This window comes from Petaurus breviceps, unplaced genomic scaffold, assembly GCF_028583685.1.
Source record: "Petaurus breviceps papuanus isolate PSGF00001 unplaced genomic scaffold, PetGlider_PUasm1.0 81, whole genome shotgun sequence".
Classification (NCBI taxonomy): domain Eukaryota; kingdom Metazoa; phylum Chordata; class Mammalia; order Diprotodontia; family Petauridae; genus Petaurus; species Petaurus breviceps.
In genome coordinates, this window is record NW_027186546.1 from 9485408 (window position 1) to 9503811 (window position 18404).

Genomic DNA, 18404 nt, shown 5'->3' on the forward strand with positions numbered 1-18404 from the left:
CTGTGAGGAGGGTGCTGTCATCCCCATTTTATAAATGAGGAGCCTGAGGCATATAGAGGTTAGGGGACTTGCTCAAGGTCACACAGCCATTAAAGTGTCTAAGGTTGAATTTTCACTCATTTTTCTGACTCCAGGCTCAGTGCTCTGTCCACTGTGCCACTTACCTGCCCCTTATTTCTAATAAGAAAAGTAGAATGAATAAATGACAGAAAAAGGAGAGTTATAGGAAGCTAAGGATATAATTCTAATCTTAATAGAATTTAGTAGGCATCTCCAGTCACTTACTGTCAATCTTGAATTGGATGTCCTGTAGACATCTTATGCTCAACATGCTCAAAAAAGAATTTGTTCTCTTTTACCTTAAGTCTTTCTCTTTGCTGAACTTCCTGATTATTGTTAAAGGCCCCACCATCCTCCTAGTCACCCAGGCTTTCGGGATGGGGTGTCATCGTTGACTTCTCATTCTCTTATTGCCTATATTCAGTCTGCTGCCTAGGTCTGTTGATTTTACCTTTGCAACATCTCTCATATAAGCTCCCCTATGTTCCTCTAATACTGGTGCCATTCTCATGCAGACCCTCATCACTCATACCTGGTATATTGCAATAGCCTGATGATGGGTCTTGCTGTCTCAAGTCTTTTCCCACTCTAGGTCTTTTTTCATTTAGCTGTCAAAGTGGTCTCCCAAACACAGGTCTGACCCTAACACTCTTTTATAAACTCCATTCTCCTTATTACCTCCAAGATCAAATATAAAATTGTCTGCCTTTTAAAGCCTTTTGTAACCTGCCCCCTTCCCATTTCCTTTCCAAGCCTTCTTACACTTTACTTCCTCCATGAATTCTACATTCCAGTGACACAGTTCTCTTTCCTGTTCCTTGAACCAGACACACCGTTTCCTGACTTGAGACATATTCTCTGGTTGTCCCCCGTGCTTGGAGTGCTTTCCTTTCTTGTCTCTGCCTCCTGGCTTCCCTGGGTTCTCCAGTTAGTTGAAGAACTACACCATCTTTTACTGGTAGCCTTTCTTAGTCCCCCTCAATGCTATCCTTTCCCTCTGAAATTTCCTCTATTTTATCCTGTGCATATCTTGCTTGTAGGTGGTTGTTTGCTTGCTATCTCCCTCATTAGAAGTGTGAGCTCCTTGAGACCAGGGACCATGTTTTTGCCTTTTTTTGTATCTCCAGTGCTTAGCATATAAATACTGACTTGACTTGGAGAAAACCAGATTTTGAGGAGTATAGTTGGAATGAGGAACAGAAAGAACTTTCAGAAAAGGAAAAAAAAATAGTGAAGGGGCACATTGGATATTGAGGGATCTTGTAGGTAAATTTAGAAAGAGAGAAAAATTAGAATGGCAAACTGAACCTCAAAAATGTAATTAGTGAATGTATGACATTTGAAGGCTATAAATAGAAAAGTGATGAAATAGTGATATGGGAAGGAAAAAAAGACTAGTTGTTGGCATAGAATTGAATTTGATGGAGTAAACATTTTCTGCGTTAATTTTAAAACAAATATGGGGTAAAGGAGGATAGGACTGGAGGCAAGGGTGAGAACTCTTACCACAGCTTCAATTTTCTCTTTGAAGAAATTGACAAGATCTTGGGTAAAGATGGAAAAGTAGGGAGGTGTGTGAGGAAGCCATTAGGAGTCAAAAGTGAAGAAGAGTCATCTTGGGTTGTAGGCGGAGGATTCAATCAGAGAGAATGGCAAAGTTCAAGAAAAATTCATTGAGGTTGAATAATTATAGCATATACAGTAAAAGATAAATATCTATATGTTACATCATTGTTAAATCTCAGGAATTTTAAATATAATTAACATTTAATAACTCTTCAGATTTAATAATATAGTTATTGCATGGGAATTGTCTACAAATTATTATAAACCTATTTATTTAGGTTTACCAAGCAAGTAATAAAGTGTATGTATTTAACTAAGGTGGTAAATCTCAGCACTCATGGTGTGTTATTATACAGTTCACACAAGTTAAATGATCATTAAATTCATCTAACGTGATGCCAACTAAAAGAAGTCTTACCACATATAACCTCTGCTTCAGAAGTCTGCTTCTGACACGGAAGACTGGGGGATGCTTTAGTGAGATTTTTTACTTCTCTGGCTTATTGCCCTTCCCTGCAGTGGGGATACAGCTAGTTGAGATGCTGGAGTTCTAGTGTAACCCCTTCATTTTGCAGATGAGAAAGCTGAGGCTTGGAAGATGTGAAATCTTGTGTCTAGGGTAAGATGTGCAGAACCAAAATTAGACCCTAGCTTTTGTAATCCCAAACCCAGCTCTCTTCCCAGGGAGCTATGCTGCCTCCCATTCTGGTGATTTCCTGTCTGACATTATCTGTGTAGTCAGTGACCCATCTTGTGAGTGCCTTGTTTAAAAGGCTCAAAGAATGAACCATTTTATTTTCTGGTCAGTTATGACAGATTAAAAAAAACATATTAGACCCCAGGGAGACAATGCCTACTAGGGAGCCAACCCTCTCCAGAAACTTTTATAATTTAAATAATTTACAGCACACACCTTTTGTGGATCTTCAGTAAATACATCTGTTCTTCATAGTGTCTTGGTCCTGCCTCTTACTGTGTCGTATCTTCCATATCACTCCTCAAGTCTGTCAGACCACATTTCATGTTCTCATGTGTATTTCTCAGCTGCTGGAGCCTTTCAGTATAGTTACTCTGTTGTCCTCACAGATCTTGACATGAGACCGGTGACGTTTTAATTGCTGTTAAGCTTGAAGTGACAAGTTGAGTTGGGATGTTTATTGAGATAGTTTTACTCTAAAAGTGTTTCTAATCTGCATAGACATGTTACTTACAAGCTGGTACTGGTCACATCACTATAGCACAGTAAAAAGGGGGCTAGGTTTGGAGCCAGAGGATCTCAGTTTGAATCCTAACTGTGCCACTTGTGATCTGTGTGAACCTAGGAGAGAAACACAGCCTCTCTGTGCTGTAAAATGAGGGAGTTGGACTAGATCATCTTCTAGGATTTTTTCCAGCTCTAAATCTATGATTCTGTTATCCCTTCTCACTGTTTTCTGATGACAGTGTTGAAGTTTGTCACCCAATAGATGGTGCTTTCCCTCAAAAGTTGGAGGATGCTCCTAGAGCATCACTCCAGGCAAGAGTACAGAGAACCTGACCTGGAGTTTACTTCTGTAGCATCAACAAAGGACTCCAACCTTGGTTTCTTGTGTCAATTTTTTTTATCTTGGGAGGAAGCCCAGCCTTGAGAAGCCCTTGGGAGCTTCCCACTTTCCTACCATTTGGAACTTGGGCCCCATATGTTTTGTCCTTGCCTGGCACATTGTCCTGGGCTGGTCCATTCTGAAAGAATTTTGACATTTCTTCAAGGAAAAGATAGTACCAGGAATAGCAGCAGTGGGAAACAAATGAAGAGCAGAGGTATTGATGCTGGGTGGTATGGTGGTGGAAGAATAAAGAATTCTTGGGTTTAGGCAAGAAATTCCTAGACCAAGTCAAGGACAGGTTTTAGAGTAAAAAGTTACAGTTGCACCTGAATAAAAGTTATAAATGATCCAAATTCTTATGTTCCTAGAGGAAGCATGGTTAGGGGACAAAATAAGCCATGTTCTCAGAGAAGTCCCTAGGCAAGGGCAGGAGCCAAAGAAATAATGATTAAGAGGCCTCTGAGACTACACACAGCATATGAGAGGTTAGAGGTTCAGTAATGAATGTCGTATTACAGTACTATTTTCAGAAATAGTGAAGTTGGAAGGAGGAGTTGATTTTGTGAGAGAGATGACCGTTTCCTCATTTATAAAATGAGGGGATTGGAGTTGGTCTGTAAGTTCCCTTCTGTCTACATAGTGGGTGGAAAGAACATTGCTTATGCTACTGACTACCCAGAGAGATTGGGCACATAGCTTTGTCATCTTGCCCAGGCCTCTACTTTCTCATTCATAAAATTAGGGGGTTAAAGTTAGATGACCTCAAAGGTCCTTTCCAGCTGAAAATTTATGATACTATGAAAGAAATTTAACTTTTCTGTGGAGTTCATTATGAAATGGCTCTCCCAGGAGGCTTATCAAAAATATATTAATAATTTAGTGAAGGTGAAATGTTTTCATTCACTCCCAGCTAGCAAAGGCCTACCAACTCAGAAGCTTGAAACATTTCTTTTTCATCACACATTTACACAGAAGAAAAATTAAGGAAAAGTGGATGATTTTCTTGGTGAATATTGTTAGTACCTTGTCTTTAAGTAAGTCAAAGGACTATCTTAGCACAAATGTTGTATTTCAACGGCCACCATGCATTACCTCACCTATTTATCATTTCTAGTTACTAGCTAATCTGGGAACAAGCTTGGGAGCTTGAAGAAAAGCTGAAGAAAAAATGGTCAAACTAGTTTGGTGTCTTAATGTGGTTGAAGTCCTTTACTTTTAGTTAAAGCAAGAATAATATCAAGTTGGTAAAGTTGCCAGATATGGGTAGTACAGAAACTGGCTCATTTGAGAATACTGTTCCATACTCATGGAACCCACCATTTTTGGTGCTATTGTTTGTGTATTAATAAGCAAAGTGAGTAAAAAGAACCTGTATATCTGATTCAGATCCTCAATTCCTCTGTCACTTTCTCATAAGAAGCAGCTGGTGGTACAATGAATAGAGTGCTGGGCCTGGAGTTGTGAAATCCTGAATTCAAATGCAGCTTTAGACATTTAATAGCTTTGTAATCCTGGACAAATCCGTTAATCTTTGTTTGCCTTAGTTTCCTCAACTGTAAAAGGGGAAAATACTAGCACTTGCCTTCCAGGATTATTGTGAGGATCAAATGAGATGATATTTATAAATTATTTATTAGCACTGTACCTGGCACATAGTAGGTGCTATCTAAATACTTATTTCTTTCCCTTCCTTCTTAGAGTTTCCTGGAGGCCCTAAAAGGTTAACCATGGTCACCCTGTTAGTGTGCATCACAATTATGACTTTTCAAGTCTTCCTGACTTCAGGGCTTGCCAAGAGTTAATAGGCTTCATTAAATAGCTATAAAATGAGCTAGGATTTACCATTGAAAATACACCCTTCCACACCCCCCATACTTTTTTATTATAGATATAAAATATTACCTGAGATTTAAAATATTTAAACTATGGTTAAATGTGAATATAAATATAATATGGTGAATCTATAGAACAGTTTATATTTTACGAAGTTCTGTCTCAAACATCATGTTGTTTGATGATTGAAGTGTTGTGATTTGTATCAGAGATGTGCTGGAGCCAGCTCTGACTCCTAAGAACCAATTGTTAGATTTTCATTCTGAGTATTTATGGCTTGGAAACTGTCAAATACGTCACATCAGGGCTTGATTTATTGTTTTGTTGGTTGTCTAGACAAAGTGATGGAGAAAATGTTTATAATACAGATTAAACTTAAAAGCATCATGCACATATTTTCCCTCCCAGGAGTCCCCATTGTTAAATATTTACAAGCATACTGCTGTTTCACCTTGCCATTGGGGTGATAGGTGGTGATTTGGAATCTTAAAATATAGGTAATTTTAAAAGTGTAATGTTACCCATTTATGGAGCAGATATATTTTCCCCCCTTGTTTAAATTGCCCAGAGTAGTTTCATACTAGATGACAACTGACTTCTGGAGATATTTAGCCTCAGGAATATATGTCTGCATTTAACCCTCTGAAAACTTCACCTGATTCATTTTGTAAAATTGTCTATCAATTTCAACTTACTATAGATTTGTCCAAACAGTTTCAATGTTGTGAATAAAATAACAATGGAAAACAGCAAACAGAGGAAAAGACTGTCATTGTACCTTTTGTTCTTTCTTTTGCTGAAGGATTTCTCGTACTCCTATTCCTCTTCCTCCTCTCTCGGAAGATCTGTAATAAGTACACAGGCATAAACCTTTATAACTGGTATTTGAGAGCTGCTCTAGTGAAGAAATCCATCACATCAATCATCCTGGTGATGAGCCTTTCTGAATTTAAACTGTTTCTTGAACAACAGGCACCCAGGGCATCATTGTATCCCAATCATTCAGTAAACTTTTATTAAGCACCTCCTGTGTTTCAGGAACTCTACTCAGTGTGGAGATACAAAGGAAGGCAAAAGACAGACCCTCCTCTCAAGGATCTCACAGTCTAATGGGGGGAGACAACATGTAAATGGTCTTGAACCATTTCAGATTTTGGAGTTTGTTCTTGAGAATAACACAAACACCAGTGTACAAAAAAACCTCTATATGTAGACTTAAGTTGTACTGAAGGGTATCACAGGAGTGCAACAGATACCTGACTTTCATATTTAGCTTCCATGAAAATATATTTACTCTAGTGATACATATGAATGGAACTTAGCTGAACTACTTGTATGAATGACACGAACAGTGTTCACTGGGGATTTATCACAAGCAGATCTTACTATGTACTTCTTGACATTATCACCTACTGTGCTTCATTCACCAGCATCTCTATGTATTCTGTGCCCTGCATGAAGTTCCTTCTAGCATAGCAGGAAATGAAAAGGAAGGCATTTTAAATCAAAACAAATTATTATCATCCTGGTCCTTGGGGAAAGGTATGAAGTAGAGGAGGTTTAAGTAGTGATTTTTATACTGGGGGAAAGGACCTAAACCAGGGGTGGGGAGCCTGCAGCCTTGAGGCCACATGTGGTCCTCTAGGTCCTCAAGTGTGGCCCTTTGAATCCAAACTTCACAGAACAAATCCCCTTAATAAAAAGAATTGTTCTGTAGAACTTGGACTTAGTCAGAAGGCCATACCCAAGGACCTACAGGCCACATGTGACCTCAAGGCTGCAGGTTCCCCACCCCTGACCTAAACTCTATGTAATATCCCTTAGTCCAAATTTCTTCAGTTTCATTATGATCTCTGAACCCTTTTTTTCCAGACCACGAACTGGAGTCCTAACCCCTGTATACTCAGCCAACTGTGGGCCTTTACCCAATCTCTGCTCAGCCTGTACCATTGTGCCATTGTAACCTGAGGTAGTTGTCCCACTTGTACGTGCCACCTACAGAAAACCCAAGAATTTGCATAGCTTACTTTGGTGCAGTTTCTCAAAGCGGGTACTGCTCCCTTATATGAACATGGATATTGGAGCAGTGACTGTACATGAATAAATTATTCTGCTGAGACAGTATTTTCTGAACAAAAAACATCATGAAATTCGTTGACTGCTTCTACAACCCAGAGAAAGTTAGAATGGGGATGCAGTAGTGTTGGGATAGTTGTTGAGAATATCTGAGGCATTTTTGGAAGCCACATGAATTCTTTGAGGCCACCTTTGGCTATGTTCCCTTGCTTTCCTCTTTATTGACATCAGACTGGTGAACCAATGTTGGGTATTCTTAGTAGCTTTCTCTCCTGGCTTGGCATGTCTATTGTAGTTTTCAGTTTATTAATGCTGCTCAGTTCATTAAGTGCTGTATTCAGGTCAGTGACTCTGAAGCAATTTTAAGCTATGAAATTATTTAAATATTTAGTCTTTTCATTATGAAACTAGTGCTGCTGACCCACTGTGGATTCTGAGCCATGTTTTAGCTGGCACTGAATCATGCCCATGTTTTTTCACCTCGTTTGTCCCCTCCTAACCAAAAGACACACAGTTTCAAAATGGCTGCCTGTGATTAAGGATGCAATCTCTGGGCACAAAGGTTTTGGGGTTTTGTTTTGCTTTTCCTCTCTTTTTTAGTCTACATAATTCATTTCTGCCAGATTTTGAGTTACAAATTTTCTCCCCATTTTTCCCCTACCCACCACCCCAAAACAGCAATCCCAACTGAATATCCCCTCCCCCAATCTGCTCTGTCCCGTATCTTCAACCCCACTCTGACTTTCCAGTAGGGCATGGTGGATCCCTGTGCCCCAGTGCCTGTATATCTTATTTCCCAGTTACATGTAAAATAATAATAATTTTTGTTTTTTTTAATCAGGGTGGTGCTAAATGGGTCAATATAATTAACCTGATACCTTACCCTACAGGAAAATAGGGGGATAGGGGATAGGAGGGGGAATGATAGAAGGGAGGGCAGATTGGGGGAGAGGGTAGTTGGAAGCAAACATTTTTGAAAAGGGACAGGGTCAAAGGAGAAAATGGAATAAGTGGGGGGTGGGATAGGATGGAGGGAAATATAGTTGGTTTTCACAATATGACAACTATGGAAATGATTTGGATAACTGCACATGTACAACCTATACTGAATTGCTTGTCTTCCCAGTGGGGGCGGGTGAGGAGGGAGGAAGGGAAAAAATCTGGAACTCAAAAGTTTTAAAAACAAATGTTAAATAAAATGTTTTTTCCATGTAACAGGGAAGTAAGATGTACAGGCCCTGGGGTATAGAGGTCCATCTTGCCCTGCTGGAGAGTTAGGGGGGTGATGGGAGAGGATATAGGGGACAGCAGATTGGGGGAGGGGGTGTTCAGTGGGCTTGCTGTTTTGGGGTGGGGGTAGGGGAGAAAAAATTGTAACTCAAAATCTTGTGGAAATGAATGTTGAGAACTAGAAATGAATAAATTAAATTATATATATAATTAACCTGATCTGGCATGATTGCTTTCCTTTTTGTTAGGGAGCAACTTTTGCACTCGGATTTGGGGTTTAGTCACAAATATTGTTCCTGCTGGTATAGTACCACAGGAGATTCTCACAAGGTAAGTAAGAACTGAAAAGGAATTTGGTGGAGAAAAAGTTGAGAAAAAAGGATGAAGATAGCTGTCTGAACTTGACAGCTCTAGAAAAGGAGCAACTGAGATGAAGGGGAGAATAGATGGGAGTCCTAAGGAATAGGACCAATAACATGCCAAAAAGAGGCTCCTAAGAAGCAATAAGGACCTGGAATGAAATTAGGAGAGGCAGGTTGGGAATCCTACTAAAAAGCTTTGAAGGTGAGGACAAGGTTTTTGAATGGGACAAGGTAGTTAGAGAGAAAGTCAAAGGATGGATTAGAAAAATGGGTTATATACTTGGGAGAGGGAGGGAGAGACAGGAGTTAATCTTAGTGCTTGGGTGTCCTTGACTGTGAAAAGGTGAAAAGAGAAACCAGTGGTACGATTATGATTACTGAGGATTACTGCTGGGTTTGTATGCTGTTTGGTAGCACAGAGAGGAGGGAGATTTAGAAAGCCGAACTAGAGGAGAAAATATGCTCTTCATCTTAGTTCTTTTAGTGGGAAGGTTTGCAATGGGAAGTCATTTATAAGTTTTGAAAAATTCTACATACCGAGGGATTGTCAGACACAAATACCATTTCCAGCAAGGATTTGTGGCATTGCTGTAGGTAAGTTGCGTGGAGATGTTTACCTGAATGTTCAAAGCAGTGAAAGTTTGAATCTTGCACAATACAATTAAAATGTGTATTTTAGTGATAACTGAATCAGAAACAAATACAAAGAGAAAAATGAGAAAAGAGGGGGAGGAAGTTTTGAACTGTAGACATGCTGTGAATTAATTTGCTAGGTAATAACTATGATGCTGACATAGATACTCTTTTTTTATGGTTAGCTAGATTTTTTTTTTTTTGAGTGGCATATCCATGGTCTAATCCTGAATTGGTATGAAGGTCTTTGACACAATTTAAAAGAATAAGTGATCTATGATAGGACATAAATGGTATTCCCACATATATGATCTAAAGGAAATAATTTATGTTGAGGGATGCCTAGGGAGAATTGTTTGGTGGGGAATAAGTTTTGATGGCTCAATTTTGACAGGCAACCTTCTTATGGTGCTTTCTGGGGATTAGCAATTGATCTTTCTAGAATGCAGCTTCCTAAATCTCTTGCTTTCCTCATTTTATGCTTTTTTTTCTCTTTTAAACTTCATCTTTAACTGAAAAGCTTCTTGTTTCTAGCAATAGACCTACCAGTCTTCAGGAGAATGTCTCTTTTGACAAACCTGAAATTCAGTGGGATCTGAAGAACCATATTTAGAGGTCAGTACTCACTGCTGTTCTTAATACATTTTTTTCTTTGAAACAAGCTGATCACACAACCTGGATGTTTAGCTCCTGGACATTGTTTGGGGACTAGACTCCTTAAGGATTCAAGGAACAACTATGGGAATCAGTTCTTCCTGAAAATAGCCTTCCTCTGTAACCTAGATCAGATAATCAAATCAACCTTTTTGCATTCTCTTGCCGCCTGTAAGAGGAGGTTATAATAGTATGGACTTTGTGAGGTTCTGGGAAGATTATTGATGTCTATATAAAGTTCTTTGAAGTTTACAAAGTGCTTTCTATTATTATATGAAGAAAGTATACTTTTCTGTCATGTTGCTTTGATAGTTACAGAACACTGCATTCTGGGATTTGTAGTTTTTAGAAACTGAATTTTTATATTAAGTATATTTTAGCAGCCCTCTGGCTTCTGGCAAGCTGTCATTTCTATCTTCAGCTAGGCAGATTCAAAGAACCTCTGTTTAACAAAGGTCAATCAAATGGACCTTTTGAGGATTTGTAAAAAATATCCCAGCCTTGTAGCAAGCACACCACCCTCCTGTGTTCAAGCTGGACATTTTCTAACTTCCATGGCTTTGCTCATTATAATTCCTTTCACCTGTTGAAATCCTAGACATCATTTCTCAGCTCAGATAATCTGTCTTCCACTGGATGAACACCAGTGGCTCACTGTCATCTCCAGGATCAAATATAAAATCCTCTGTTTGGTGTTCAAAACCTTTCATAACCTGGGTCCCTACTGCTCCTACTGGGCTTATACCTTAATACCACATACTCTTTGATCCAGAGACTTTGGTTTCCTGGCTGTTCCTTCACATGACAGTGGGACTCTTCATCTCCTGATTCCCTCACCCCCAACACCCCCCCCCCCCCATGCCCATATGCATGCATGTTTTCTCTCTCTCTCTCTCTCTCTCTCTCTCTTTCTCTCTGGTCTCTGTCTCTGTCTCTCTGCCTCTCTCTCTCCCTGGAATTCTCTGCTCTCCACCAGTAGCTAAAATTCCATCTTAATCTTCGTATATTCTCTCTGTTGGCTGGGGTGGGGCCATGGCAGTGGAGAGGAGGGAATATACATTTATTTGTGTGTGCTGTGTGCCAGCCATGGTGCTCAGCTTTTTCTTAAACAAATATCTCATTTGATCTTCACAACCACCCAGTGTTGTTATAATCTCCATTTTACAATTGAGGGAACTGAAGCAAACAGAGTTTATGTTACCTGCCCAAGGTCACACAGCCAGTAAGTATTTGAAGCTGGATTTGAACACTGGTCTTCCTGACTCTAGACCCAGCCCTCTCTTCACTTACAGTCAAACACCTCCGCAGATCATCTGTTGATTATCTACAGTATATCGCATCTGCATCAAATGTGCCTAGTTTGCCTGTTGTCTCCTCATTAGACCATGAGATTTTTGAGAGCAGAGACTTGTTTTTAGCCTTTTTTTTCTTTTGGTATCCCCAGTGCTTAGCACAGTGTCTGGCACACAGTAGGTGCTTACTAAGCACTTCCTGTTGACTTCCTGACTGCTGCCCAGGTCCTCTGGCCAGAAGTGACCTTCCTTTCCAAGATTCTGGTAGCACTTTCTTTTCCTGTATTAAAAAAAAAATCATTTTATTTTGTATCAGTTCTTTATGTACATTTTTACCTCCTCTACTAGATTTTAAGATCCTTGAGTGGAAACCTTACATCTTATTTGTCTTTTTATTTCATTTAAAGTACAAAGATTGAATGAATGAGTCCTCTAAGGAAATTTTTATGTTTTTTTTTTTTTTTTAATAATCACAGAGTTTTAGACCTGGAAGGGACCTTAGAACTAGTTCAGTATCCTCAGGACATCTCTACCTTGCTGTCCTACCAGCAAGTCCAAACTGAGCTCTTTATATTTCTCTCCAAATCTGTGCCTCCCTTTGATGCCACCATTTCCCCAGGCTCACATATTCTTGACCTTATCTGATTAGTCACTCCGTCTTGTGGATGCCATCACTTGAGAATCTCTTAAATCCATACCCTACTTTCTATTCCAGATGCCACCACCCTGTTATAGCTCCTTGTGCCTCTCATTAGCCCATTTCGGTGCCTCATTTTGTCTACGTACCCTTTATGCTTCCTCCACCCCCATAGAGATGACCTTCAACCTCAGACCTTACTAGAACTTTGCTTTTTCAGCTGTATATTGATTGTATTTGGCATATAATATCATATGTGGTAGCTATCTGTACAAGTCAACTTTTACCTTTAATTGGCTATCTGCTCTTTGAAGGTATCTAACATTTGTCTTTCCCCTAGCATTTAGCAAGGTAGATATTTAGTAAATGTTTGATGTATTGGATTTATCGATGTGAGGCAACTGGGCACAGAAAGAAACAAGATAACATTTTTGCAGGGAAAGAAGCCCTGTATGTTGCTTACAAGTGGGATCCAGATCCATCCTGTTCCCTGTTTTTTTACTCTGGGTTCAAAAAAGTTTATAGACATACAGTGTCTTGATTGGCTCTTATTTTCCACTCTGATCTTAGCTATTTTTTCCTCATTAGATTGTTTGTCTACATGATTTTGAGAGGATATTAAAGCAAACATTTGAGAGTAATTTGAAAGTACTTACTGATCATAGGGCCAGTCTGAATAACAGAACTTTTATCTGTAGGGGCCAGAGTTCTAAAAGTTAGCAAATCCAGTTGACTATAGTCAGATTTCTTCTAATTTTCATTATAAATTTGTGTTTATTAGTGGGTTTTTTTTTTTTTTTTTGCTATTCTGGGGCCAAAGTAAATTTTCTCAACTTAATTCTTCATCTAGTTCACACCTTAACCTTTTTGCAAAATCTGGAGATTTTTACTTTTTCATAATGATTTTAGCATTATTTGATGTTAAAACTCAATCCTAGGGAGAGTTAAAATTTCTTCCACATGAATTACCCATTTTCAGTTTATGATTCGCTTTCACAAAAAACTTTATTTCTACTGTATATGAGGAATTTTTTGAAGCAGAAATGGATCTTAAAAATGATCTAGTCCAAAGTCACATAATTAGTGGTTGATTATGATCTGATTTTCAGGCCTTTGTTCTTTCTCTTCCATGATAATACTTTTTTTTTACCAAAGGACTTTATGTGATTTTCAAACAATGGTTCAGTAACCTGAGGTAGGTAGGCCTCCATTTTCCTCTTTTAGGAGGACTTAACATTCTTATAGTGAGTAATTTCATATTTCTGGTTATGCCTTACATATTGCTTATCTTGAATTAGTCAGTAGCTCTTATGGCTTTCTCCTTTCCAAGACCAGGAACCTCACATTTTGTCTTTTCCTCACTTACATAATGATATGGCTGAGTGTGAGAGACAAGTTGATTAAAATATCCAGCTTTCTCCTTCTAGGATTTTATTATTTTGGTAGTTTAAAAAACGCATAAGGCTTGAAATAGCCAGATCAGTGGGCACAAACATATTGTTGGCTTAGATTATTTGGAGAGGAATCTCAGTCTGCCCTTTCAGGATGCTCTGTTCTTCAAGCTCCAGGTAAGAAGAGCACTTCTTCAGTACTTATTGTGGGCTCTATTCATGGGACACATATGATGACTTTTCTTTTCATTTTTCTTTGCATGCTTATCTCTTACTTTTCCAATTGTTTTGTGAACTTCAGGACAGGACAATTTTTTTACTTCCTTTGTGTCCTTTAAGAGACTTACCACAGTAACCTACATACATAGAAAGTAACTTAGTAAATGTTGTCTGTGATAACAACTTATGTGTGTTGTCAGGCCCAGTCGGGCTACTTGAACTCCATTCAAGGATCCAACAAATGTTTACCTTAGACTCCTTTGTGTAGAGCCATAACTAAGGCAGGTGTTGCTCCAGGGCACCAATAGTGAGGGGTCAATAACATCATGTCCAGTCTTTCAGCAGTATAGAAATAATTAAGTTTAGCATCCAATTAGCAAGAAAAATTACTTAAATTAGCAAGACCTAGGAGCTTCCTCAGCCTGGTCATTGCATCCCAGGTGAGCTTCTACCTTTTTGTTGTTGCTTAGTCATTTTCAGCCATGTCTGACTCTTCATGGGTTTTCTCAGCAAAGTTATTAGAGTGGTTTGGCATTTCCTTCTTTAGCTCATTTTACAGATGAGGAAACTGAGGCAAATAGGGTTAAGTGAATTGCCCAGGATGATAGAAGTAGTAAGAATCTGAGTCCAGATTTGAACTCAGGAAGATGAATCTTCCTGACTCCTGGCCCAGCACTCTATCTGTTGTGCCACCTACCTCCCCCTGCTTCTACCTAGTCTGATCCAAATATCCAGTCCTGGTGGTGGCTTCTTCAGTAGCTGTGCCCTTTCTCTCCATTCATATTTTATGCCATCTTCCCTGTGCTCTGCCTATGTGTTTACCTAAAAATGGTTTAAACCAAAGATCTTTATAGAAAACAGAATCTGTCTTCCCTTCCTCTCCATGTTCTATTACTCACCAGAGAGATGTACATGCCAAAGTCATAAAAAAAGGGAGTATAGCTCAGGTGATACAATCTCCAGACAGAAATAAAAGTACTTTGAAAAAAAATTCCAAGCCTGCCAATGCACAGGTTTAAAGGTTTCTATTTATTCTATAATTCAGTAGGGAAGAAAAAAACCAGTAATCACTGAGGACCATGGAGGACAGGTGCTACAATATCTCACGAGGTAAATTTCGATTGCCTCTGAACCTAAGAAAATTCATTCATCAAGAACAAAGAAAATCCTAAGTCACCAACCTCAGGGAAATCCACTGTCTTGTATTTTAAATGGGGGCTACCTATCATTGCTAAGGCAAATTAGGTGAATGATTGATTGAATGAATTGAAAAAAAAATTAAGCTCTTATTGAGTACAAACCACTGCCAAGTGCTAGGGATACATAGAGAAAATCAAGATAGTCTCTGCTTGATGCCACTGTAGAACACAAACACATATAGTAGAGTTCAGCCTCACAAATAATGTGGCATTTATTACCATAGACTGAAGAAAGACAAAAAAAAATTAAATTAGAAGTAAGAAATAGCATAACCTGATGCAATAGAAATGCCTCTCTTTGAATTTCAGATGTGTTTAAATATTGATCTCTGAGTTGTCTTTCAGATATATTCCCGTTAGGTGAGTGTGACTCTTTTGATAGTTGAAAGAATTAGGGATGTGCATGAGATAAGAGGCAGAAATAGAGGATGCCTCTAGGATTAACTACCAACTCCTGTGGTATTTAAAGGCCTTGATCATTTGGCTCTGACCTGTCTTTCCAGGATGATCTCACTTTACTCCTGCTCAGGTATTTTATGTTCTAGACTAACTGGCCTACTTGTGGTTCCCTATATCCAGCACTCCATCTCCTGATCTTGTTCCTCTAATGTGGTTCCTCTTTACTTCCATCTCCTAGAATCTCTAGCTCCCTTCACAGTTCATTTACCTCAGGTACTGTCTCTCACAGAATCTCTTCAGTTATTAATATTCTTCCTCCTCTTCAAAATTAACTTGTATTTACTCTCTATATTCATATGTGCTTATGCAAGATGGTAGGGAACTGTTTATCAAGAGTTTTTGATTCTGTTCAGGGGCTTCTGATTGGCGACATACCAGTCACTTTGTTGAGATAAGCTTTTGTTTGGAGGCATTTGAGATGGCCCTCTTCTTAGGGTGGTGGACAGTACTCACTGGTGCCTTGTTAAGAGGATACTGAAGGATACTGATTGGGTTTCAGAGACTGGGACTATCCCCCAGATAATATCCTCCAGCTAGAATTCAGGAAGACAGTCTTATTATAGGAGATACCATTTATGTTGACCTATAAAGGACAGCACAACCATGTCTTAACCTTTTTCCCATTTTGCTCATTTTGACTTTTGTCCTATTCAGAAGACAGTCCACATGGTAGAGTGGAGGAAGAGTGAGGGGAGTCCTGTGTCCACTTACACTTTCTCCCTTCAAGAACTGGAAATGGCTGCCTTGGGGCAAGAACACATAGGATTTCAATGTATGAACAGTTCTTGAGAGTTGACTTCTCCAGCCCAAGATGTGGCAGCAGCTGGGGCATTGGTAGTATTTCTAAAAATTTATTTATTTACTTTTAGTTTACAACATTCAGTTCCACAATCCCTTGAGTTTCAAATTTTCTCCCCCCTTTCCCTCTCCTCTTCCCCTCTCCCCCACCCCTTCATGGCAGCATGTAATCAAATGGATCTACAAATACCTTCACATTAAACGTTAGTCAGGTTGTAAAGGATTATAACCAATGGAGTGAACAATGAAAAAGAGGAAACAAAATGAAACAAGAAAAAGAGAGAGAGCAAATAGCTTGCTTCAATCTGCATTTAGACTCTGTTGTTCTTTCTCTGGATGCGGATATCTCTTTCCATCATGGGTCTTTTGGAGTTTTCTTATAACCTTGCATTGCTGAGAGGAGCCCAGTCTATCAAAGTTAGTCATCACCCATATGATGTGTCTATAATTGTGTACAAATTTCTCCTGGATCTGCTCTCCTCACTCAGCATCAGTTTATATAAGTCTCTCCAGGTTATTATGAAGTCTGTCTGCTCCTCATTTCTTATAGTATAATAGTATTCCATTACATTCATATGCCACAACTTGTTCAGCCATTCCCCAATTGATGGGAATCTCCTTGATTTTCAGTTCCTTGATTGGTAGTATTCTTGAAGAAGAATATGATAGAAGCAGATATTCTCACTCATGTGACTTCAGTGGGTAGTTCATATATCATATTTGTGAACCCCAACCACTTCTAGAAATGGGAGTTTTGGGGGGTCTTAGGTAACGTGATCCTGGAATCAAAGCTTCTATCCAAGGTAGATTTCTTGGGCAGCACTAATCTTTGAAGTTGCCTTGTAGATGATACCACAGTCAAGAGTTTATAAATTAGAGAGATCAGGCATTAGACCTTTTGGAAAAAGAAGAGTGCTCACATGGCCCCAAGTAATTGAAGGAGTAAAGCATGGGGTGGGGGTGATAACATAAATGAAATGAATTTTGCCATCTTCCATTAGCACTGTAAGTTGTTTGGACAATGTAGGTCCAATTGGGGTAGCCCCCAAATGTCTTTTGCTTTTGGGATAATTTAAACCACAGAGCGGTGCTGAATCTGGGAGTGACTGTATAGAGCTCTTTGAGGGAGAGAGATTCACCAGAATGTCAAAAGAGTTGCATCAATAGCATTACTAAGTTCAGTTCCTTCACAGAGGAGCTTATGGACTATTTGAGTATGTGTGTGTATGCGTGCGTGTGTGCATGCACTTGTGTGTAATAATTTCTGTCTCATACCCAGTATCCATGTTGTTTCCTTGAATGATTATATGGGAGCTCAGGACCCTGTTACCTACATTTGGGGGACTTGAGGTTGAATGTCCTGGGAGCTGGAGTAATAGCTAAAATCCACGGAAACTTACTTCTATTGTTTCTAGTTTTATCCTTTGGAGCCAAGCAGAAAAAGCCTTATTTCTCTTCCATATGACAAAGTTGTCAAACACTTGAAGACCAGTATCCAATGTCCCTTAGGACTTCTCTCCTGTAGGATTCACATTTTTAATTACTTTAACCATCCTTCATAGGCCTGAGGAAGTCCACAATAAATAAGCATATTAAGCAACCTGTTATATACCAGCCATTTACTAAATGCCGGGGCTACAAAGAAAAGGCCACACTGTGTTGTAGAGAAATGTTAGAAAGCTTTTCACCAGACAGTCATCAGATGATCAACTTTCTTGTCCTTAACAACTCATGAAGACTAAAATATGGAGGGATTGCTATTTCCCTGCATCGAAATAAAGCCACATCAAAAAAATTAGGGATCTTTTTCTTCCAGCATAACTAGCTCTCCTGTGACCACAGATCAGAAGGCAGATCAATTTATATCAGAGGTAAGAAGGCAGTAGCTACCAGCCATAATACTAATAAAACCCGTTAGTGCCGGTAATTTTAACTGACATTTATATAGTTCTTTAAGTTTTGCAAAGCACTTAATATAAATTATTTCATTTGATACTAACAACCTTGTAAGGTTAGTGATATGGACATTATTATTTCTGCTTTAAAGATGAGAAAACTGAGACTCAGATTGAGTGATGTGTCCATGGTTGTACAGCTAGAAAATGCAAGGCAGGATTTAAAGCCCGGGCATCCTCTAATTTTTTTTTTTCTGTCTTGCTAGTGTTTTTTCTATCATGCCACAGTGCTCTGTCTTTACTATGAGGCTGTTTAAAGGTGGCAAATAATACTAAGGACATACGTAACCTTTGGAGTGGTATTTAGACCAACACACATAACTTTGGTGATTTAGCTGTTATGTTTAGGAATCAGGGAAAAGAGTTGGGTGGCTCCTCTATGGCAAAGTAATGCCATTCTTAGGAGTGTGGTTTACCTGAGTGGCTTTCCCTGTGTATTTGTGTTTGTATTTTC